Source organism: Nyctereutes procyonoides, unplaced genomic scaffold (genome assembly GCF_905146905.1).
Source record: "Nyctereutes procyonoides isolate TBG_1078 unplaced genomic scaffold, NYPRO_anot_genome, whole genome shotgun sequence".
NCBI lineage: Eukaryota > Metazoa > Chordata > Mammalia > Carnivora > Canidae > Nyctereutes > Nyctereutes procyonoides.
Genome location: NW_026575139.1, coordinates 32,736,215 through 32,755,732, shown reverse-complemented (window position 1 = coordinate 32,755,732; position 19,518 = coordinate 32,736,215). Strand labels below are relative to the sequence as shown.

Here is a 19,518-nt window from a genome sequence, read left to right as displayed (position 1 = left end):
TAAATATTCAATAAAATTGAATTGGATTGAAGACCAAATACATAAAGTGATTAAAGTACTCTAAAGCATTCTGAGGCCCGATTAAGGCTAAGTCAGTGAAGACCACCTGTAGATTATGTCAAAAAGTGGAGCGATTGCCTTAAATGAATGGAATGTTCTGTCTGGGATTCCAGAATCTTCATAGTCCCAGATGTAATATAAATGACCCCTTTTAGGAAAGGGTACATTCTTGTAAATATTAATATTTATTAAATCAGAACTGCACAGGGCTGTGAGACCATGTCTCCAAAGAGTAAATTCTGTGTATATTATTTTGGTAGTTTCTTTCCCATTGTATTCACATATGATGGATCCAGTATAGTTTCTTACAACTAGTTCAGGCAATTGATCAGTCCTTCCAGGCCTCAGTACTGTTTATCATCCCCACCATAATACCATAGGATTTCCAAGCTAATCTTACATTGCTTGTTGATCTTTACCATGTATTTTTCTTGATTTACTTGAATCACTGTAAAACAGTCACCTGGACTCCACTCCTTTTATGAGTCTTTATGTGCCAATGCACATATAGATGCCTTATATTTACTTTTGCCAAGTGAAAAAGCAGAGTAAGGAAAATATCCACTACTATAAATAAAGAATAATATAACAACTAAAATAAATTTTGAGGTTAAGTGAGGAATCTACTACTTTTATTTTGAAAGAGGGATAATTATTCCTTTAGCAAACAAGATTTTTTTTGCTTTTGAAATGTTCAGTTTTATCATAGCACTGTAGATTCTGTATTTCACAAAGTAAAGATACAGACTAAACTTGTCTGCTTAATATCTTTGTAAAGAAGATAATTTTTGATTTTATAAAAAATTAAAATAGTTGTGAGATGATATGCTTTTCTGAAATGCACTTTTCTAATGAAACTTACACTGCCAATTTGACTAAGAAATCTCTATTATAAGTATAGAGAGGTGCCTGGGTAGCTTGTGTTGCCTGCCCCTTACCCCCTACATCAGTCTCATGCTTAGCTCAGAGTCAGCCTTTCCCTCTCTCTGCCTCCTCACTCTTGCTCTTTCATTCTTTCTCTCTCTCAAATAACTGAAATCTTTTTTAAAAAAGTAATTAAAAAATTAAGTGAAAAATTGCTTTTAAATGTGAATTTCTAAAATGCAAATTAGAATATCTAATCTTTGTTGTTTATTAATCCTTAAATCTGTCACTAAGGGTCAGAGTATCATTAACATGAATGGATATAATAAACTAAATTTCATTAGCCACATTTCAAAAGTATTTAAATACGGAATTATCTTGAACTGTCTTGTGTCTATTTGACTATTTTAATATGAACTGAAAGTATTAGATTTTCTTTTTTGAGGTGAAATGATAGGGGAAACTTGTTTCCAGGGTTCACTTCTTCCTAAAAATAAAGTGTCATTTTCTTTTTCTCATTTCCATGATATTCTTCAGTCTGGTTAGTAGTAGTTTCAAACCAGTTACCTGATTTTGAGAAGAAAGGTCACTTTGCATTAAGTAGAATTTGACATATATTCTTTATCAAAGAACTTGGTGAGAGTCATCTGTTTATTTTTCACGGCATTTTCTTCTATCATTTATACTCTAAAATATTACTGCTGGGACTGATAATTATTCTGTGTTTCTTAAAGTATGAACATGAATCATATTATCTGGGCTAGGAAAAACAAACCTGTAACAATGGAAATGAAGTTTATAAATGACCTGATAAACTGGTGATCTGGAATCTAAAACCTTTCCAGTCAAATTGAAATTAATTTTTGGTCCCTTTAGATTCTGTTGGGATTTTTTATTATATTTTTAATTTTAGGAATGATTTTTTTAACCAGGTTAAATAAATGTACTCAGAAATTACCACATGCACATATGTATGCAAAATGGAAAGTTATAATTTTGATGTGTTATGATTTCAACTGTAGATCTCCTATAATAAAAACCACATTTTTTACTTGGATGTGAGTATGCATAATTTGAAGATTAAATGTACTTATTAATCATTGCTTTGACAGCAGCAGTGTTCAGTTAAAATTCTTGATATTGTCATATAATTTATATAGTATTCTTTCAAAAGCTGTTAATTCATTTATTGCAGTTACCAAGACTATTGTTCTGGAGAAGGATTATCTTTCTTATATGATAAGCTATTTTAATGTTACTGAAATTTTTAAAAGCCATCCTTCTTTCATGTTCCTTCAAATTTTCTTAGCAGACCATGATGTGAGTGTGCAGAATAACTAGGGAAGTTACTATTTATTATTTTGATAGTTTTCAGCTAACATCTCCAAGATGCCATAAGAAACAGATAGAAACTACATAATTCTTTGATGACCCAAGAGATTCTTTTGTTAAAAAAAATAGTAGCTTAATATTAGTGATTATTTTCTCTCAGAGGACTTACTATATTCTAGTATATTGAGTTTTCCAAGCATGGTCCTATGTAAACACTTATTTGAATATATAGAATTTTACTAAATTTTTTGTAGACCAGTCAGCTCAGTAGCATAATTCATAAGAAGAAGGTGTAATCATATTCTTTATAATCTTTATAAAATTTTAGGGATGTACCATAAAGTTATTCCACAGTGTTCTGTGCTGTTCAACAATAGAACACAGTATAAATAAATGTTAATAGGTAACATTTATTGAGCCTCTACTATTTTGGAGCATTTAGTCCTCAAAATGAGTCTTTGTGTACTGTTGTTTTTCTTTCTTTTTTCTCTTTTTACAGCCTTTACTTTGAGACATGATGGAAAAATCTTTCAGGTACACATGGAAAAGTAAGATATGATCACAGTTTGTGTTACTATATAAGGAAACAGGAGCTTAGGCTAGATAACTTCAGAGTCACACAGCTAGTAGGACCCTGATCAAGATCTGTCTTACTCTAAAACCACTGTAGTGTACCTAACCAGCAGTTAAAAAGGCACTGATTTGAACGATCTTTACAGTGATAGTAATGATTAATCATCTAATTTATCCATACTTACTAGAATGATGTATATCCCAGAGTATGGCTTGGGGTAAAGGGCATAGTGTAATATTTCTTTGGTGGCCCAGAAACTCTTTCCACCTATCTTAAAACAGCTGAGGATATTTGGCTCCACACTGACCAATATGGATAACTAAATCAGGGTAACATTGAGTCAGATTGATTATTTATTTATTTATTTATTTATTTATTTATTTATTTATTTATTTATTTTAAGGGTGGAATTTAATCTTTATTTACAGGACACTGTAAGATAGGAGATTCAACATAGAAATAAGAAGCCCACTGAAAGGAGGAGCTTCATACAGTTTGTACAGTTCGGAACTGGTCAAGTATAGTTTCGTTGTAAAAAGTGCTACAATAACAAAACACATTTAAAAAGAGTTCTTAGTAGAGAAACTGTTAAGACAAACTTCTACCAGAGTACACAACAAACAACTTTCTGTCTTAGCTGTACAATCTAAAAGTTAAAGGTACCAGGAGTGCCATCCTGAACTTGGAATGTATAGCCTTCAGAGGTAGTTTCAGGCACAACATTCTGATCTTCCTCTTCTGCTACAGAGAAATACTTCTCAGTCAAGTTTACTAAATGAAGCTTTGTACACAGACTCATTTTCATGGTTTTGTAGAGCTTCAATTTTGTCTAAACCCCCACATTCTTCAGTCATTATACTAAGTTTCTCAGTTTCACTTAGTTTCTCAGTAGCCTGAAAGATGTTTAAAATGGCATCCAGAATAACCAGAATAATTTTGGTATCTTTTGCAGTTAAGAGGTTCATCAATGTTTCTATTATGCCGCAATGAACAGGTATACAATCTGTTCAACTGTTCAACCACTTGTATCGTTGGTCACAGCCCATATAGCTTCCTTTTGTGTCTTAAAGTCTGCCTTAGAGAGAACACCAACAAGGAATGGGACTAATCCATGATTCACAACTTGCTGTATCTGGTCCTGGTGACCAGCTGTGATGTTTGATATTGTCCATGTAGCTTCCTTCTGAATATTAGTTTTGGGGTTCGTTAGCAGGCTGGGAAAGACAGCAAGTGCTCCTGCATCTATTACAATCTGAGTCTGTTCATGTGTCCCAATGACAATATTTCCTATAGCTCTTAGCGCAGGAGTCACAATGGTAATTCAGTAGCTCCTAGAAGCTTCACAAGTTGGGGCACAATTCCTGTTTTCACAACCATTTCAATCCGTTCATTTGGACCATCAGTAAGGTAGGAAATGTCCCAGCAGGTATCTGCTAATACTTCTGAATCATCATGTTGCAGGAGACGAACTAAGGTAGGAAGAATCTGCTCAACAGCATCTAACGGGGGTGCAGGATTCTTGTTGCAACAAAGATTTGAGAGTGTCCAAGTAAGGTTACATAAGTAGCCACATGCTAAAGATGACATATCAGGAACTGCAAGGAGAGCCAACAGTGGGTCAGCTGCACCATACTTGATAACCAAGTCTGGAAAAACTGAACAATCACCTGCAATGTTTCCTAGAGCCCATACAGCTTGTTCACTGATGTGGGCATGGGAAGATGCCAACAGAGAAATGAATGCTGGGATAGCACCTCCGTCTACCACAGCCTTGGTCTGTTCTGATGTACCAGAAGCAATGTTAATGAGGGCCCAAGTAGATTCAAACTGAATAGGACTACAATCAGTTCTGCCCAAGGAGGACACAAATTTTGGAATCAAACCAGCCCGGATTATGTTGTCTATGGGGGGCTGTTTTTCGCTAGAAAGTAGTTTCCTAGCAGCTTGAGTAGCTTGGAGCTGGCTTTCCAAATTGTTGCTATTTATGCCTTTGACAATGTCATCAACAGACCAATTTGCAGTGCCCTGGTTGTTGCGGTTTTCTTGCAGTGGAGAGGTAGCATCATCAGGAAATGAGCTTACATTTCTCGTTTTCAGCATCTGGTCATCCTTCTTAGCTTTCCTCAGCTCCACATCAACTTCTATTCGGTGCCACCTCATTTCTATACTGTTTTTCCCCTTGTTCTTGAATCTGTTAAGGTGGGCACCTGGTAAATTAGCATTCTCGTTGATGGACATCATTATGAGACAAAGGGAGAAAGCTCCACAGCTGGCTCAGGCTTCCACGGGAGGCGGTACGCGTAGGCTGCGGGTCAGCTGCCCTCAAAACATGCACCACGGATCAGCCCAAAGACGGTGTCCGAGTTAAATATTTACAACTTATGCTACCTTATAGTAAATTTATTCTTAATAGGTTTTATTTTATTCTGTTGACTACCAGGAAGAATAATAAAGGCCTGAACTCCCAATTCTGGCTGCACCACATATTAGCTTTGGAACTTTGAACAAAGTTGCTTAACCTTTTTAAACTTCATTTCCTCGTCTCTAAGAATAAATTCCTTTTTCATGATTATTATGAGTTGTAAATGAAATAGTTCTCTTAAAGGCTAAACACAGTGTCTTGAAGATAATGGGAGTAGCATATATTATAATAGCTGTTATAACTATATTGCCATTTTCATTATTCATGTTAGAACAAACAAGAGTGGGGGTTGATTGATTGATTTGAGAGAGAGAGAGAGCGTGAGAGAGCGTGAGAGTGTGTGAGAGAGCATGACCAGGGGAGGAGCAGAGGCAGAGGGAGAAGCAGGCTCCCCACCAAGCAGGGAACCCGATGGAGGGCTCAATCCTGGGACTCCAGAATCATTACCTGAGCTGAAGGCAGATGCTTAATTGACTGAGCCACTGAGGTGCCTGGGAATAAATTTTTTTAAAAATTTGCTTGCAAACTTGAGTACTTTAGAAATAAATAAGCAGCTTGGTGATAAGCATTCAGACAAACTAATGTGCCCTACCTACCCTTATATGAGAAACATTATAGTCGTAGCAGTCTGCCAATTTAATTTCAGAGTTCTATTATGAATATAAGTATACATGTTTCTACTTTTAGATATGTCTGTGTATATATATATATGTACTTTTGGGAGAAAAGAATATGTGTATGCATCTATTAAATCTAGACTAATTTAGCTTTTAGTGTTTTTGTTTGGTAGAAGTCTTACCCTCGTTTCTTAGTTTATTGTCGTCATTGAAATGTGGAAGAAAATAATAATGTTAGGTTTCCATAATAGTACACTTACTTATTTCAAAAACTAAACTATTGTTTGCAATTTTTTACAAGCCTCTGAACACAAAACTTAATTTTTGCTTCAGCTGTTTTTCACCTTGTAAATGAGAAATAAGCAAAAACAATCATCAGCACTAGTAAACAGAAAACATGGTTTTCAGAATATGCTGCCCACTCTAATATCAGGCATATAAAGAAGGTAATCATTTTTATAAAAAGAAATTTGATGGAGGAAGAGAGGGGAAAAGAAAACCTAAATTCATCGAGAATGCTTGCAGTTTCCTCCTTTCCATGCATACTTTTAACAGCATTTCTTGTAAGCATTTTTTAAAAAAAATGAAGGTGTACCTGAAAGGAGACAAAAAAAAATACCCTTTTAGAAATTTATTTTCCAAAATGTCATTTTAATTACTTTAATATATTCCCAGTTTGCTTATGAGTATTTTCTGAAATTTTCTAAATTCTTACTCATGCTAGGGAATGGCTGGTATAGGCAAGCTACTCAAGTTTGGACCTATGTCATATAAAGGCCTGATCTACCACCTTGAAGGAAGTCTGTGCTTAGAAGAATTTGAGGATATATTGCTGGGCCAGACATCCAGAGATACTCTGTGGTTTGCAAGGTTTCCAAGTCGCTTTTCAACATTTTATCTTAAGGGTTCTGCTTCACTTAGTAAACTAGTAGTGTTACCTTTTTTTTCTACCTTCAAACCTTGCATCTAAAGAATCTTAGTAGCATGATTTGGCGGGCTATTGAGGTCTTTCCATTTCTTAATAAAACCATTCACTGTCTTCTTAATTTGTAAGAAGAGATTTCCAATAATAGTTTATCAGGTCTTTGTATATAAGCTTTGACAAAAATTCAGTGGTCTATAAATCTGCCCAGAAGATAATCTCACCAAAGATTTCATGCCATTTGAGTACATGAAGAAAATTAGCTGGTACTATTGAGAAATGTTGGAATGTAGGAATTTCTCCAAAAAATGATAGATGTATTAACAGAAGAATAACTTGATAATAAGGCATTATTATCCATGTCCAGCATTGGACATTTATTTTAACCAAAAAACCTAGAATAGAATGTCCAAATTTTTTACAACCTGTGTTTTGGGCATTTTCTTCCATTTAAAGTGTTCATTCTCAGGGCATGGCAGGGTGGCTCTGTTGGTTAAACATCTGCCTTTGGCTCAGGTCATGATCTTGGGGTCCTGGGATTGAGTCCCTTATCTGGCTCCCTGCTCAGCTCTGCTTGTCCCTCTCCCTCTGCCCCTCTCCCTGCTCAATCTCTCTGTCTCTATGTCTTAAATAAATAAATCTTTTTTTAAGTGTTCATTCTTAATGAAAAGCATGAATTTATAAAAACAAATGTGGCAATTGGATTTTTGAAAAAGTAATTGAATTTTCCATCTACTCAGATTTCAATTTCACAAGTGCTTTATTTTCACTTCTCACTGATCTTTAGCTGGCTACATAACAGAGCTTTATTGTTTTCCCCTTCCTTTACACCTTCTTCTTTTTCCCCTTAGCTCTGATAAATAGTGATTTGTTAGTTCATTTATTAAAAAAATATTTATGAAGCAATTACTGTGTGGCAGAGAATGTGTCATATGTTATATATAAAATAGTGCCCTCACCAATTTGCATGTAGCAGAGAGGAGAAACAAACTTTTACTTTAAATATGTGGTTATAGAAACAGCCAAAATCACCATCAATAGGGGATACGTTGAATAGATTATGATATTTCTGTAAAATGAATGTTTTATAGCTCTGTGTGTGTGTGTGTATGTGTTTTACATTTTTAGAAAAATACCTAAAACACTGCCAACAGTGAAGTAGAAGACACAGCTTCTACTGAGGGTCCATGGGGACTGGACTTGTTATTCATTATATGTAATCTTGTACCTTAAAAAAGAAATAAACCTCTATTCATGTACTATATTTTCAAAGAAACTTTAAGTGAATAAGATTAAAGGAAAATTAACAGTACAATGAATAAGCAAATAAATAAGTAATTACACTTTTGTCAAAAAAAATCTGGAGATAAAACCTTCAAATTTTACAACAATCGTTCATTATCTTAATTTTTGTGTTTTATCCAAAATGCCTTCTTTTACCAGGGGTGTTGTCACATTTGAAGTGAACAGGGACAACTGTCAGTCTAGATTGTTCTGTCTAAGGCTTGTTGGATGATGAAAGAATGGCCAAATTTACATTTTCTATTTCACTTGTCAAAACAAACATGGTCACAGATTTCCTGGGAGAATTGACCTGAGACCTCTATTTAATGTTGATATTACAGTATCTAGAGCTGAAGTTGGATACAGATTATCCCATGTGTTTATTCTATTGAAGCTGATGTGGTTCCTTGACCCTTGTACTCCTTCTTCCATTCCATTTTGAATTTCTTCACATTAGGTTAAATGGATAGGTATAATGACAAGAAATAGCTTTTCTAATCATAAATCAGCTGTTATTCTTGGATAAAGTTTGAATAGTCATGATGAAAAAAAATTAAAAAAAAACAAAAAAAATGAATAGTCATGATGTAATTTTAAATACATTGCTGTACTTGTTAATATATCACTTGAGATTTTGAAAATAAGTTTTAAATTGAATTGGCCTTTTACTTTCCTTTTCTTGATCTTTTTATTCCTTCTATATCAACCTTATCCTAATCTTAGGAATAGAATTTTGGAGCATCCTCTCTTATATTCCATAGAAAACTTCAATTCAGATAATTGTTGTATGAAGATTTTTATAACTCATCTATAAAAATGCCTGGACCTAGCATTTTTTTAATTCAGTAGATTTTTGACTACTGATTCAATTTGTTTCTTTTTAATCTATTTGGTAATTTAACTTCTAGAAATTATTTACTTTTTCCATGTTTTTAAGTTAAGTGCCTGAAAATGTTTATAGTATTTTGTGATTAATTTTTAATATTCTTGATCTATGTGTATAATTCCCTTTACATTCCTAATATTGTTTATTTGTACCTAGGTTCTTTTTCTTAATTAAGGTCTTTATTATTCCAATATTCATGGCATAATTGTTGAAACTGTTTAAGAAAGCAACCTGTTTTAAATCAATTATTAAATATATTTCTGATGATAAAAGTTTAATTTTTCTGAGAGCACTGTGTAATCATTCCACTTAGCTACGAATTCACTGTTTTTTTCATATTCTGACTAGAAAGTAAGAATTTACTGGTTTTCATATTTTTGGACAGGTCCACTGACTTCCTTGAAGAGTGGGACTTATGTTGGGTATTAGTAGGGCACCTTCATGTTTTTTAATAAAGATTTTTGTCAAATGTTTTATTCGGGGGAGTTCTATAACTTTTGGTGTATACAATGAATCTTACCTGGTAAGATCAAGAATTGTTCCTAACCCAGGGAATGCCAAGCACTGATTTCATTAATTCTTTTTTTTTTTAAAGACTTATTTATTTATTTATTCATGAGAGACACACACACACACACACAGAGGCAGAGACACAAGCACAGGGAGATGCAGGCCCCATGCAGGGAGCCCGATGTGGGACCCGATCCCAGGACTCCAGGATCATGCCCTGAGCCGAAGGCATATGATCAACCACCAAGCCACCCAGGCATCCCTTCATTAATTCTTTTAGAGAATTATTTTCCCAGCCCTCAGAAGTTTCCTTACATACACATGCTGATTGTCAAGTAGACCTATGCATATCTCTGGAGTTTTCTCCCTGTTCACTTCTCTCTTCTGTGGTACTCTGGTCATCCATACTCTGAGACAGCTAGACTCAGCTCCATCACTCCAGATGTAGTCAGGAAGCTCTCAAGACAGTAAACTGGGGCAATAGAATGGCTGTGATCATTTGTATTCCCTTCTCTGAGAATCACTGACCTTTATTGTCTGATTCTAGTGTTTTTTTCAGCTTTATTGAGATGTAACTGATATAAAACACTGTGCAAGGTTAGGGTGTACAACATGGTTTAATACATATCTATATTATAAAATGATTACCACTGAAAGGTTAGTTAACACAACCATCTCAACCCATAATTATAATTTTTTTGTAGTGAGAACATTAAAGATCTACTTTCTTTGAAATTTTCAAGTATAGAATACAGTATTGTTAACTATAGTCACTGTGCTGTACATTAAATTCTTCAGACTTTATTTATTTTAGGACTGTAAGTTTATACCCTTTGACCAACATTTTCCCATTTTTTCCAAACCTCAGTCCTTGGTAACTACCAGTCTACACTCCATTTTTTGTGAGTTTGTAATTTTTATATTTCATGTAAAGGTGTGTGTGTGTGTGTGTGTATATATATAATTATGGATGAATAAAGAGTATATGGTATGTATGGTGGGTATGTGTGTATATAGTGTGTGTATATATATATGCCAATACACACACATGCACCATATATACATACCATATGTTCTTTATCTATTCATCCTTCAACAGACACTTAAGTTTTGTGCCCTAAGTATTGTGAATAATGCTGCAAAGAACATGGGAATGCAGGTATTTCTTTGAGATACTGATTTTTATTTACTTTGGATATAAACCGAATGGATTATTGGATCATATGGTAGTCCTATTTTAAATTTGTAAGAAATGTTCATACTGTTTTCCATAAAGACTGAATCAATTTACATTTCTACCAGCAGTATCAACGTTTTCCTTTCTTCCACATCCTCCACTAGCACTTGTTATTTCTTGTCTGTTTGATAACCATTCTAATAGGTGTGAGGTGGTTTTAATTTGCATTTCTATCATGATTAGTAATGTTAATCATCTTGCATATACCTTTGTAAATGTCAGACATTTATATATTGGCTTTGAAAAAAATGTGTATTCAAGACCTTTCCTAAATTTTTAATCAGATGATGATGTTTTTGCTCCTGAGTTGCAAGAGTATTAATAGATATTTGATATTAACCCCTTATCCAGATACATGGTTTGCAAATATTTTCTCCCCTTCAATAGATTGCCTTTTCATTCTTTTGATCATTTTGATTGCTGTGCAAAAGCTTTTTAATTTGATGTAGTCCAGTTGTTGATTTTTGCTTTTGTTGCTTATGCTTTTGGTACCACATCCAAAAAATATCATTGCTAAGACCAGTGTTGAGTGTCCTTTATTTCCTTCTAGAGCTTTATGATTTTAGGTCTTTCATTCAAGTTTTTAATACATTTTCAGTTAAATTTTATGAATGGTGGTAAGATAGGGATCCAGTTTCATTCTTTTGCATATGGTTATCCAGTTTTTTTTCCAGCATCATTCCTTAGAGAGAACTATCCTTTCCCCATTGAGTATTCCTGGCTCCCTTGTTAAATATTAGTTGACTATATATGTAAGGATTTATTTCTGAGCTCTTGATTCTGGTCTGTATATCTGTTTTTATGCCATGCCATACTGCTTTAAATTCTATAGCTTTGTAATATAGCTTGAAATGAGGAAGTGTGATGCCTCCAACTTTATTCTTTCTTGGTATTGCTTTGTCTATTCAGTGTCTTTGTGTTTCTATACAAATTTTAGGATTTTTTTTTATTTCTGTGAAAAATTACATTGGAATTATGGCAGAGATTGTGTTGAATCTATACATAGCTTAAGTGGCATGGATATTTTACATTAATTTTTCTGATTTAAGAATATGAGTATTTTTCTATTTGTATCTTTTTTCATCCAAGTCTTACAGTTTTCAGTGTACAAATTTTTCACCCCCGTTTTATTCTTAAATATTTTATTTTTCTGGTATTATTGTGAATAGACTTTTTAAATTTGTTTTTCAGATGTTTCATTATTAGCGTAAAGAAATGCAACTGATTTTTCTGTTTCTTTTGTATCCTGCTACTTTACTGAATTTATTGATTAGTTCTAACAATTTTTGGTGGAGTCTTTAGGATTTTTTATATATAAGGTTATATTATCTGCAAACAAAGACAGTTTTACTTTTTCTTTTCTAGTTGGGTGCTTTTTATTTATTTCTCTTGCCTGATTGTTCTGGCTGTGAGTTCCAAACTACATTGAATAGGTATAGTGACAGTGGGCTCTCTTATATTGTTTCTGATCTTAAGAGGAAAAGCATTCCACCTTTTACCATTATGTTAGCTGTAGGCTTGTCATATATGGCCTCTTATACCCACTTTGTGAAGACATATTACCATGAAAGAATGTTGAATTTTATCAAATGCTTTTTCAGAAACTATTGAGATAGTCATAGGATTATTGTAGTTTATTCTATTAATGTGATGTATCCTACTTAATCACATACATTGAACCATCCTTGCATGCTAGGAATGAATCCCACTTGATCATGGTATATGATCCTTTTAATGTGCTGTTTAATTTGGTTTGCTAGTATTTTGTTGAGAAAATTTTCATCTATATACATCAGGAATATTGGCTTGTATTGTTATTTCCTTGTAGTGTCCTTATCTGGCTCTGGTAATGCTGGCTTTGCAAAATGAATTTGCAAGTGTTCCCTTACTTTAGTTTTCTAGAACAGTTTAAAAAGGATTGGCATTTTTAAAAAATGTTTTGTAGAATTTGCCCTTGAAGGCATCTGGTCCTGAGCATTTCTTTGTTGGGAGATTTTTGGTTACTTGCTTAATCTTGTTGCTCATTATTAGTCTATTCAGATCTTTTATTTCTTGATACATTGTACTTTTTAAAGAATTTACTCATTTCTCCTAGGTTGTCTGATTTATTGGCATGTAATTAATTCATAGTAGTCTCTTACAACTCTTTGAATTTCTGAGATCAGTTATAATGTCTTCTCTTTTTTCATTAATTGTTTTTAAGGTTTCAACTATACCTTATTTCTTCAATCATGCCATATTTTAATGGGTGTGCAGTACTTTTACTTGGCATCAATCATGAGTTGGCTTTGAAACAATACTGATTTCTTCATTCCTTTGGGATGACTACGCCAGCAGGATACAGGTCCCATTCTATTCCAATTTGTGTTTCTGTGTATGCCCATACAGAAACACAGAAAGTAGCTCTGTTAGCTAATACAGCATAGCCATATTTGCCAAGGAAATCAGATGCCCCTTTCTGATGGCTCTATTTTGCTATTGTTTGCTGAATGCTTTGAACTTGGAGACAACTTAGAATGTTTTTGGCTGTGGGAAACACCATGAAGCTGAAGATAGAATGGTGGCAACTGCAGCTGTTGGTTTGCTGCACTTCGTGCCAAAAGCCCTGAAAAACCTAATTTTTTTGGTCTTTTTTTTTTCTTGGTAAATCTAGCTAAAGGTTTGTTAATTTTGCTTATTTTTTCAAAAAACCAACTTTTAGTTTCATTAATGTCTTATTCTTTCCTTTTTTCTATTTCATTTTCTTTCTGCTCAGATTTTTGTTATTTCTTTCTATCCTTCTGCTTATTTGGAGTTAGTTTGTTCTTTTTCCATTTCCTTAAAATATAAATTTAGATTGTTTATTTGAATGTCTCATTTCTTAATCTAAGTTTTTATTGCTACCAACTTCTGTCTTAGATCTGCTTTTCTCTATCCCCTATGTTTTGGTATGTTGGCTTTCCATATTCATTTGTTTCAAGATTTTAAAAATTTCCTTTTTGATTTTTTTCTTTGACCCATTTTTTTCTCAGGAGTGTGGGGTTTTGTTTTCACATATTTGTGAATATCTCCTTTTTTCTCCTGTTACCTAGTTCTAATTTCATACCATTTGATCAGGAAAGATTCTTGGTATGATTTTCTAAATTTGCTAAGACATTTTTTGTGACTTCAAATATGATCTGGGACGCGTGGGTGGCTCAGCAGTTGAGCGTCTGCCTTCGGCCCAGGGCATGATCCTAGAGCCCTCGGATCGAGTCCCACATCGGGCTCCCTGCATGGAGCCTGCTTCTCCCTCTGCCTGTGTCTCTGCCTCTCTCTCTCTCTCTCTCTTTCTCTCTGTGTGTGTGTCTCATGAATAAATAAATAAAATCTTTTTAAAAAAATAAAAAATAAAATAAAATATGATCTGTCCCAGAAAATGTTTCATCTGTGCTTGAATGTATATTCTGCTGCTGTTGGTTGGACTGTTCTGTATGTGTCGATGAAGTCCATTTTGTCTAAAGTATAGTTCAAGTCTAATATTTCCTTATTAATTTTATGATTGAATGATCAGCCCATTGTTGGAGATGGGGTTCCCACAATAGTAGTGGAATCTGCTATTGTTATTGTCTGTTTCACCCTTTAGGTTTGATAATACTTAATGTATTTAAGTGCTCTAATTCTAGGGACATATATATTTACATTTGTTACATACTCTTAGAGGACTGACCTCTTTATCATTTTATAATGAGCTTCTTTGTCTTTTTTTTATAGTTTTTGACTTAAAGTCTATTTTGTCTGGTATAAGTATAGTTACCTTTGTTCTCTTCTGGTTACCATTTTCATGGAATATCAATTTTCATCCTTCACTGTAAGCCTGTATGTGTGCTTAAAGCTGATGTAAGTATTATAAGCAACATATACTTAGATCTTGTTTTTTTAACCAGTTAGTCTATTCCTTTTGACTGGAGAATTTAATCCATTTACATTTAAAGTACTTATTGATAAGTAAACACTAATGTCATCATATTATTTTTCTGACTGTTTTGTTAACCCACCCCCCCACCCCCCCACCCCGCCCCGGCCTTCTTCCTCTCTTGCTGTTTTCCTTTGTGATTGATGATTTTACTCGATGGTATTCTTTGATTCTGTTCTCTTTACCTTTTGTGTATCTGCTGTTAGTTTTTGTTCTGTGGTTACCATGAGAGTTAAATGAAACACCATGAAGATCTAGCAGTCCATTTTAAACTGATTACAACTTAAGTTTATCATACAAAAAAAAAAAAACCTCTCTCTCCCTTTTTACTCTCTCCCCACATTTTATGTTTTGATGTCACAATTATATCTCTATATTGTATAGTAATTAACAAATAATTGTAGTTACGATCTTTTAACTTTTATACCAGAATGAAATGATTAAAACACTACCATATTACAGTACTGTAGTATACTGAATTTGGTTATATACTTCCTTTACCATTGTGTTTTATATTTTTATGTTTTCATGTTACTAATTAGCATCTTTTCATTTCAGCTTAAAGAACTTTTACCATTTCTTGTAAGGTTAGTCTCATGGTAATGAACTCCCTCAACTTTTGTTGTTCTTGGAAATTCTTTACCTCTACTTCATTTTTGAAGGACAGCCTTGCCAAATAAAGTATTCTTGATTGGTAGTATTCTTCTTATAGTGCTTTGAAAACAGTATCCCACTCTCCTAATCTGTAAGGTTTCTACTGAGAAAGCCGCTGATAGCCTCATGGAGGTTCACTTGTATGTGAGGAATTTTTTTTCCTCTTGCTGCTTTTAAAATTTTTTGTGTTTGATTTTAGATAGTTTTATATATTTTTTTAAAGATTTTTATTTATTTATTTATGAGAGACACAGAGAGAGAGAGAGGCAGAGACACAGGTAGAGGGAGAAGCAGGCTCCACTCAGGGAGCCCAATGTGGGACTTGATCCCAGGTCTCCAGGATCAGACCCTGGGCTGAAGGCAGTGCTAAACCGCTGAGCCACCTGGGCTGCCCCAGATAGTCTTATTATAATTTGCCTTAAAGAAGATTTTTTTTGGGTTGAAACTCTGAGGACTGTGAAGCTGCATTGAACTTAGATGTCCAAATCTCTTAGCAGATTCCTTTAAGAGGATTATTCTGAATTCTTCTTTAGACAGCTAATTAATTAATTAATTAATTAATTATATCTTTATTCTGAATTCTTCTTTAGACAGTTAATTAATTAATTAATTAATTATATCTTTATTTCTTTAAGGCTATTGGAGCTTTATTATTAGCTTTATTAGTTTTCATGTTTACTTGATTTTTCCCAATCTTCATATTCTTTTTTTTAAAAAATATTTTATTTATTTATTCATAGAGACGCAGAGAGAGAGAGAGAGAGAGAGGCAGAGACACAGGCAGAGGGAGAAGCAGGCACCATGCAGAAAGCCTGACATGGGACTCGATCCAGGGTCTCTAGGATCACGCCCTGGGCTGCAGGTGGCATTAAACCGCTGCGCCACCGGGGCTGCCCCCAATCTTCATATTCTAATGTTGGTATTTGCTCATTTGAGGAAGCAGTTTCCTTTCCAGACTTTATAGATTTGCTTTGACAGGGAAAGACCTTGCCATTCAGCTAATCGGGGGCGGCGGGGTGGGGGTGGGGGGGTTCCACAGGCAGCTGCTAGCAGCTTCTTGAAGGCAGTGCTTGTTCTCAGGGGCCCCAAATTGGGTGGGGCTGATGTCTGTGCTCTGAGGTTGGTGTGGGGAATTGCCAGTGTTCTGCAGTCAGGTCTGATGGCTGGGCTCTGCGTTCAAGCATAATTGCTGGCTTGTATTGGTGTTCAGGCAGAGCTACTTGCTGGGCTTTGCAATCACATATGGTTGGACAGGTTGCAGGCTATGTTTCCTGGCAGGGTGGTATTGCTGGTTGCACTCTGTGATGGGCAAGGCCACATGCTGAACTCCAGATTTGCCTCCTGTCGTTTGGAGTTTCCCAAACAGTGTCCCCTGGCTTAATGGTGCCACTGGCTCGACTCTACATTTAATTAAGGCCATACACAGGGCTTTGCAATCAGATGGGAACTCAGGCTGTGCTTCTTGACTGGGTGGGGTTGTAGGCTGTGCCCTATGTTGGATGGGGCTGCACGTTAGGCTCTACAATTGAGCAAGCTACTGGTGGTGTTCTGCTGTTTGACAATGTCTCTTGCTGGGCTTTCTGGTTGAGTAAGGACTACCACCTGTACCCCACAGTTGGATGGGGTTAGAGGCTGTGCTCCATCATCAGGCAGGGTTGCATTCGGGGCTCACTGATTAGGTGGAGCCACAGGCTTTGCTTTGTGATTAGGTGGGGTGACTGGCTGTGCATTCTGTCTGGGTGACTGCAATCTATGGCCAGCAATTGGATGGAGCCATAGGCTGTCTGTGCTGCTGCATGGGGCTGTCGGGTTGAGCTTTAGAGCTAGCCAGGGTCTCTAGATGGGCAACTTTTTGAGGCAGGGATCGAAATTATGCTCAACAGTAGGATGCTGCTGCTGGACCTGGTTCCCTACCTGAATGGAACTATAGAATGGGGTCTGTGGCTGCCAGGATCCTGGCCAGAATTCTCAGGCAGGAGCAGCTGGAGGCTATGGAGTTTGGTGGGGCAAACTTACTTAGCAGTTTGGTGGGGCTACTGACTTGCTTTACTGCCTAGGCAGGCCATAGAATGTGTTATATGCAGCCCATGGCTGCCTGGCATCTTTGGTCAGGCTTCCCTGTTGGGTGGGCCTGAAGGCTATGCCCAGCAGTTAGCTGTGGCCAGTGACTTGTTTCTCTGCTTTCGTGTGTCATAGGATGCCCTATATAGACCCGGCAGCTTAGGGCAGGCTTCCTACTTAAGTGGGGCCAGAGGCTATGCTCAGCATTTGTGCAGGCTGCTGACTTGCTTCTTGTGTAGGTGGGGCTCCTCACCAAGATAACCCTCTAGCGGGGGGCCCAAACAAAGCAGAATTGCCATTTAAGCTCCCTGGCCAGTTGGAGGCACTAGCTCAGCTCTGCAAATGATCAGAGCCAGGGACTGAGATCTGTGTTTAGGCCCCACAACTAACAGGAATGCAGTTGGCCAAGATCTGCACACTTGTTGCTTCCAGTAGTCTCCATGAGGCGTTTCTTTAGTGGACATTCCAGGAGGCATCAGTGATGTGAGGGAAGCTTGATACCCACTTTGCACTATTTCTTTTCTCGCTAGAGAAACTGTAGGCCCAGGGGGGACCCACTTGTGTAGCACTGCACTGACCTGGAGGAGGCAAAATGAAACTGCTCCTCTTATCTTATTCTAATGATGTTTTCTCGTTTTGTTTTGTTTTGTTTTTTGGGTTTTTTTTTTTTTTTTTTTTCTTTGTAACCAAAGTGGATGCTTCAGCCTCACCACCATGTTCTGGGATCTTTGCAAATGTCTATATATAGTTGCTAGTTGCCCTTTCCCTGAAGGGGACTGAAGTGGGGAACCACCTATTTTTCCATCTTTCAAATGGCTGATTCCAGTTTTATTAAACTGTTATTTCATATATTTTGTCTGGTTTTTCAGTTGTTTCAGACATTATGGTAAATTTAATCTCTTGTGCTTCATCTTGGCCAGAAGATATCCTATATATCTTTTGCATAGTTAGTGTGATGCAAAACATAATCAAATCCTAAATATTCAGATAATGTCCTTGCAGATTGACTGTTTTCTGGAATGGTTTTGGAAAGAATAGTCCTTATTGTGTACTTTTTTTTTTTTACACTGGCTTCTCTATTACTTTTATCTGTAGTTTATCCACAGTTGGATTAGATTATTATATATAATAATGTAATATAAATTACTAATTCATGTATGTTTTATTAAAATTAGATTGGATTTAGTACTTCATGGAAATCTACTGAAATGATTTAATGCTGTTTTTTCTTGCCTTTTTTACACTAATTTTTTTCCATCAATATAAGAGGAAATGAGATGAAGAAGAGAACCTAGACATATTTTTTTTTTGTGTTGTCTGGAATTTTCTGTCATTAAGGTATGTTCTGGAAAAGGGCATGCTTGTCCTATGGCATATTGCTCTCAAAAATAAATTCTAAGAGGTAGTAGTTTTAGTCTCTTATCAAATTATTTCCTAGAAATCAGCCATCTAGTTCAGAAAGAGATTAAAAGCCAAATTTTAAAAACTGTATACCAGGAAATGCCTCATTTATGAATGTATGCACATTTGAGCTTATAAATTGGGTAATTGTGCACCTAACAACTCTGTTTATTTTATCATTATTCACTCTATGTATACAAATTAAGGCTTTGTAATTCAAATTTTGTAGCCTGGGATACTCATGATTAGAGAATGGTTATTTTTCATGCTGCTGTTCAGTGTTAATGCATACAATTACAGAATACCTCATTTAGTCTGGTAGATTTGTACTAAGAGCTACTTTACTAAGGCTTTATTCTGAAGTGGTATAGGTAAGTAATAGTTAATTTTGCTGTTATATAAAAAAAATATTCAAAAAGGTATAAAAAATCTGTATTGCAGTCTTTACATCAAAGGACTGAGTTGACATCTGAATTTAAGTTCTGCCAAGTATATTTTAAAAATTAAGTTCCCTTAAAATGATTGTGATAAGAATAGATAACCCAGATATTTTGCAATTATAGCTCATCTCTGAAATGCCTGAGCCCAGATACAATGGTCTTGATAGTTTATTGCCAAACATTGTGCTAAATACTTCCATAGATTTTGGAAGAAAATCAGCCATTATTTAATCTTCACAATAATTATGCAAATATATACATAGATGTATGGATGTATTATGTGAACGTGTGTTAGTTTTCTATTACTGCCGTAATAGTTA

At 35.3% G+C, this 19,518-nt stretch overlaps 1 protein-coding gene and 2 pseudogenes across 4 annotated transcripts in view; 1 reads left to right on the top strand and 2 right to left on the bottom strand.

Annotated features, from left to right (window-relative positions):
• Positions 1–19,518, top strand: part of FUT8 (fucosyltransferase 8) — a 313,536-nt gene that overhangs the window by 190,228 nt on the left and 103,790 nt on the right. The window lies entirely within an intron of this gene.
• On the bottom strand, positions 3,445–5,068 carry LOC129496362 (importin subunit alpha-1-like; annotated as a pseudogene).
• LOC129496304 (cytochrome c oxidase subunit 7B, mitochondrial-like) lies at positions 12,984–13,250 on the bottom strand (annotated as a pseudogene).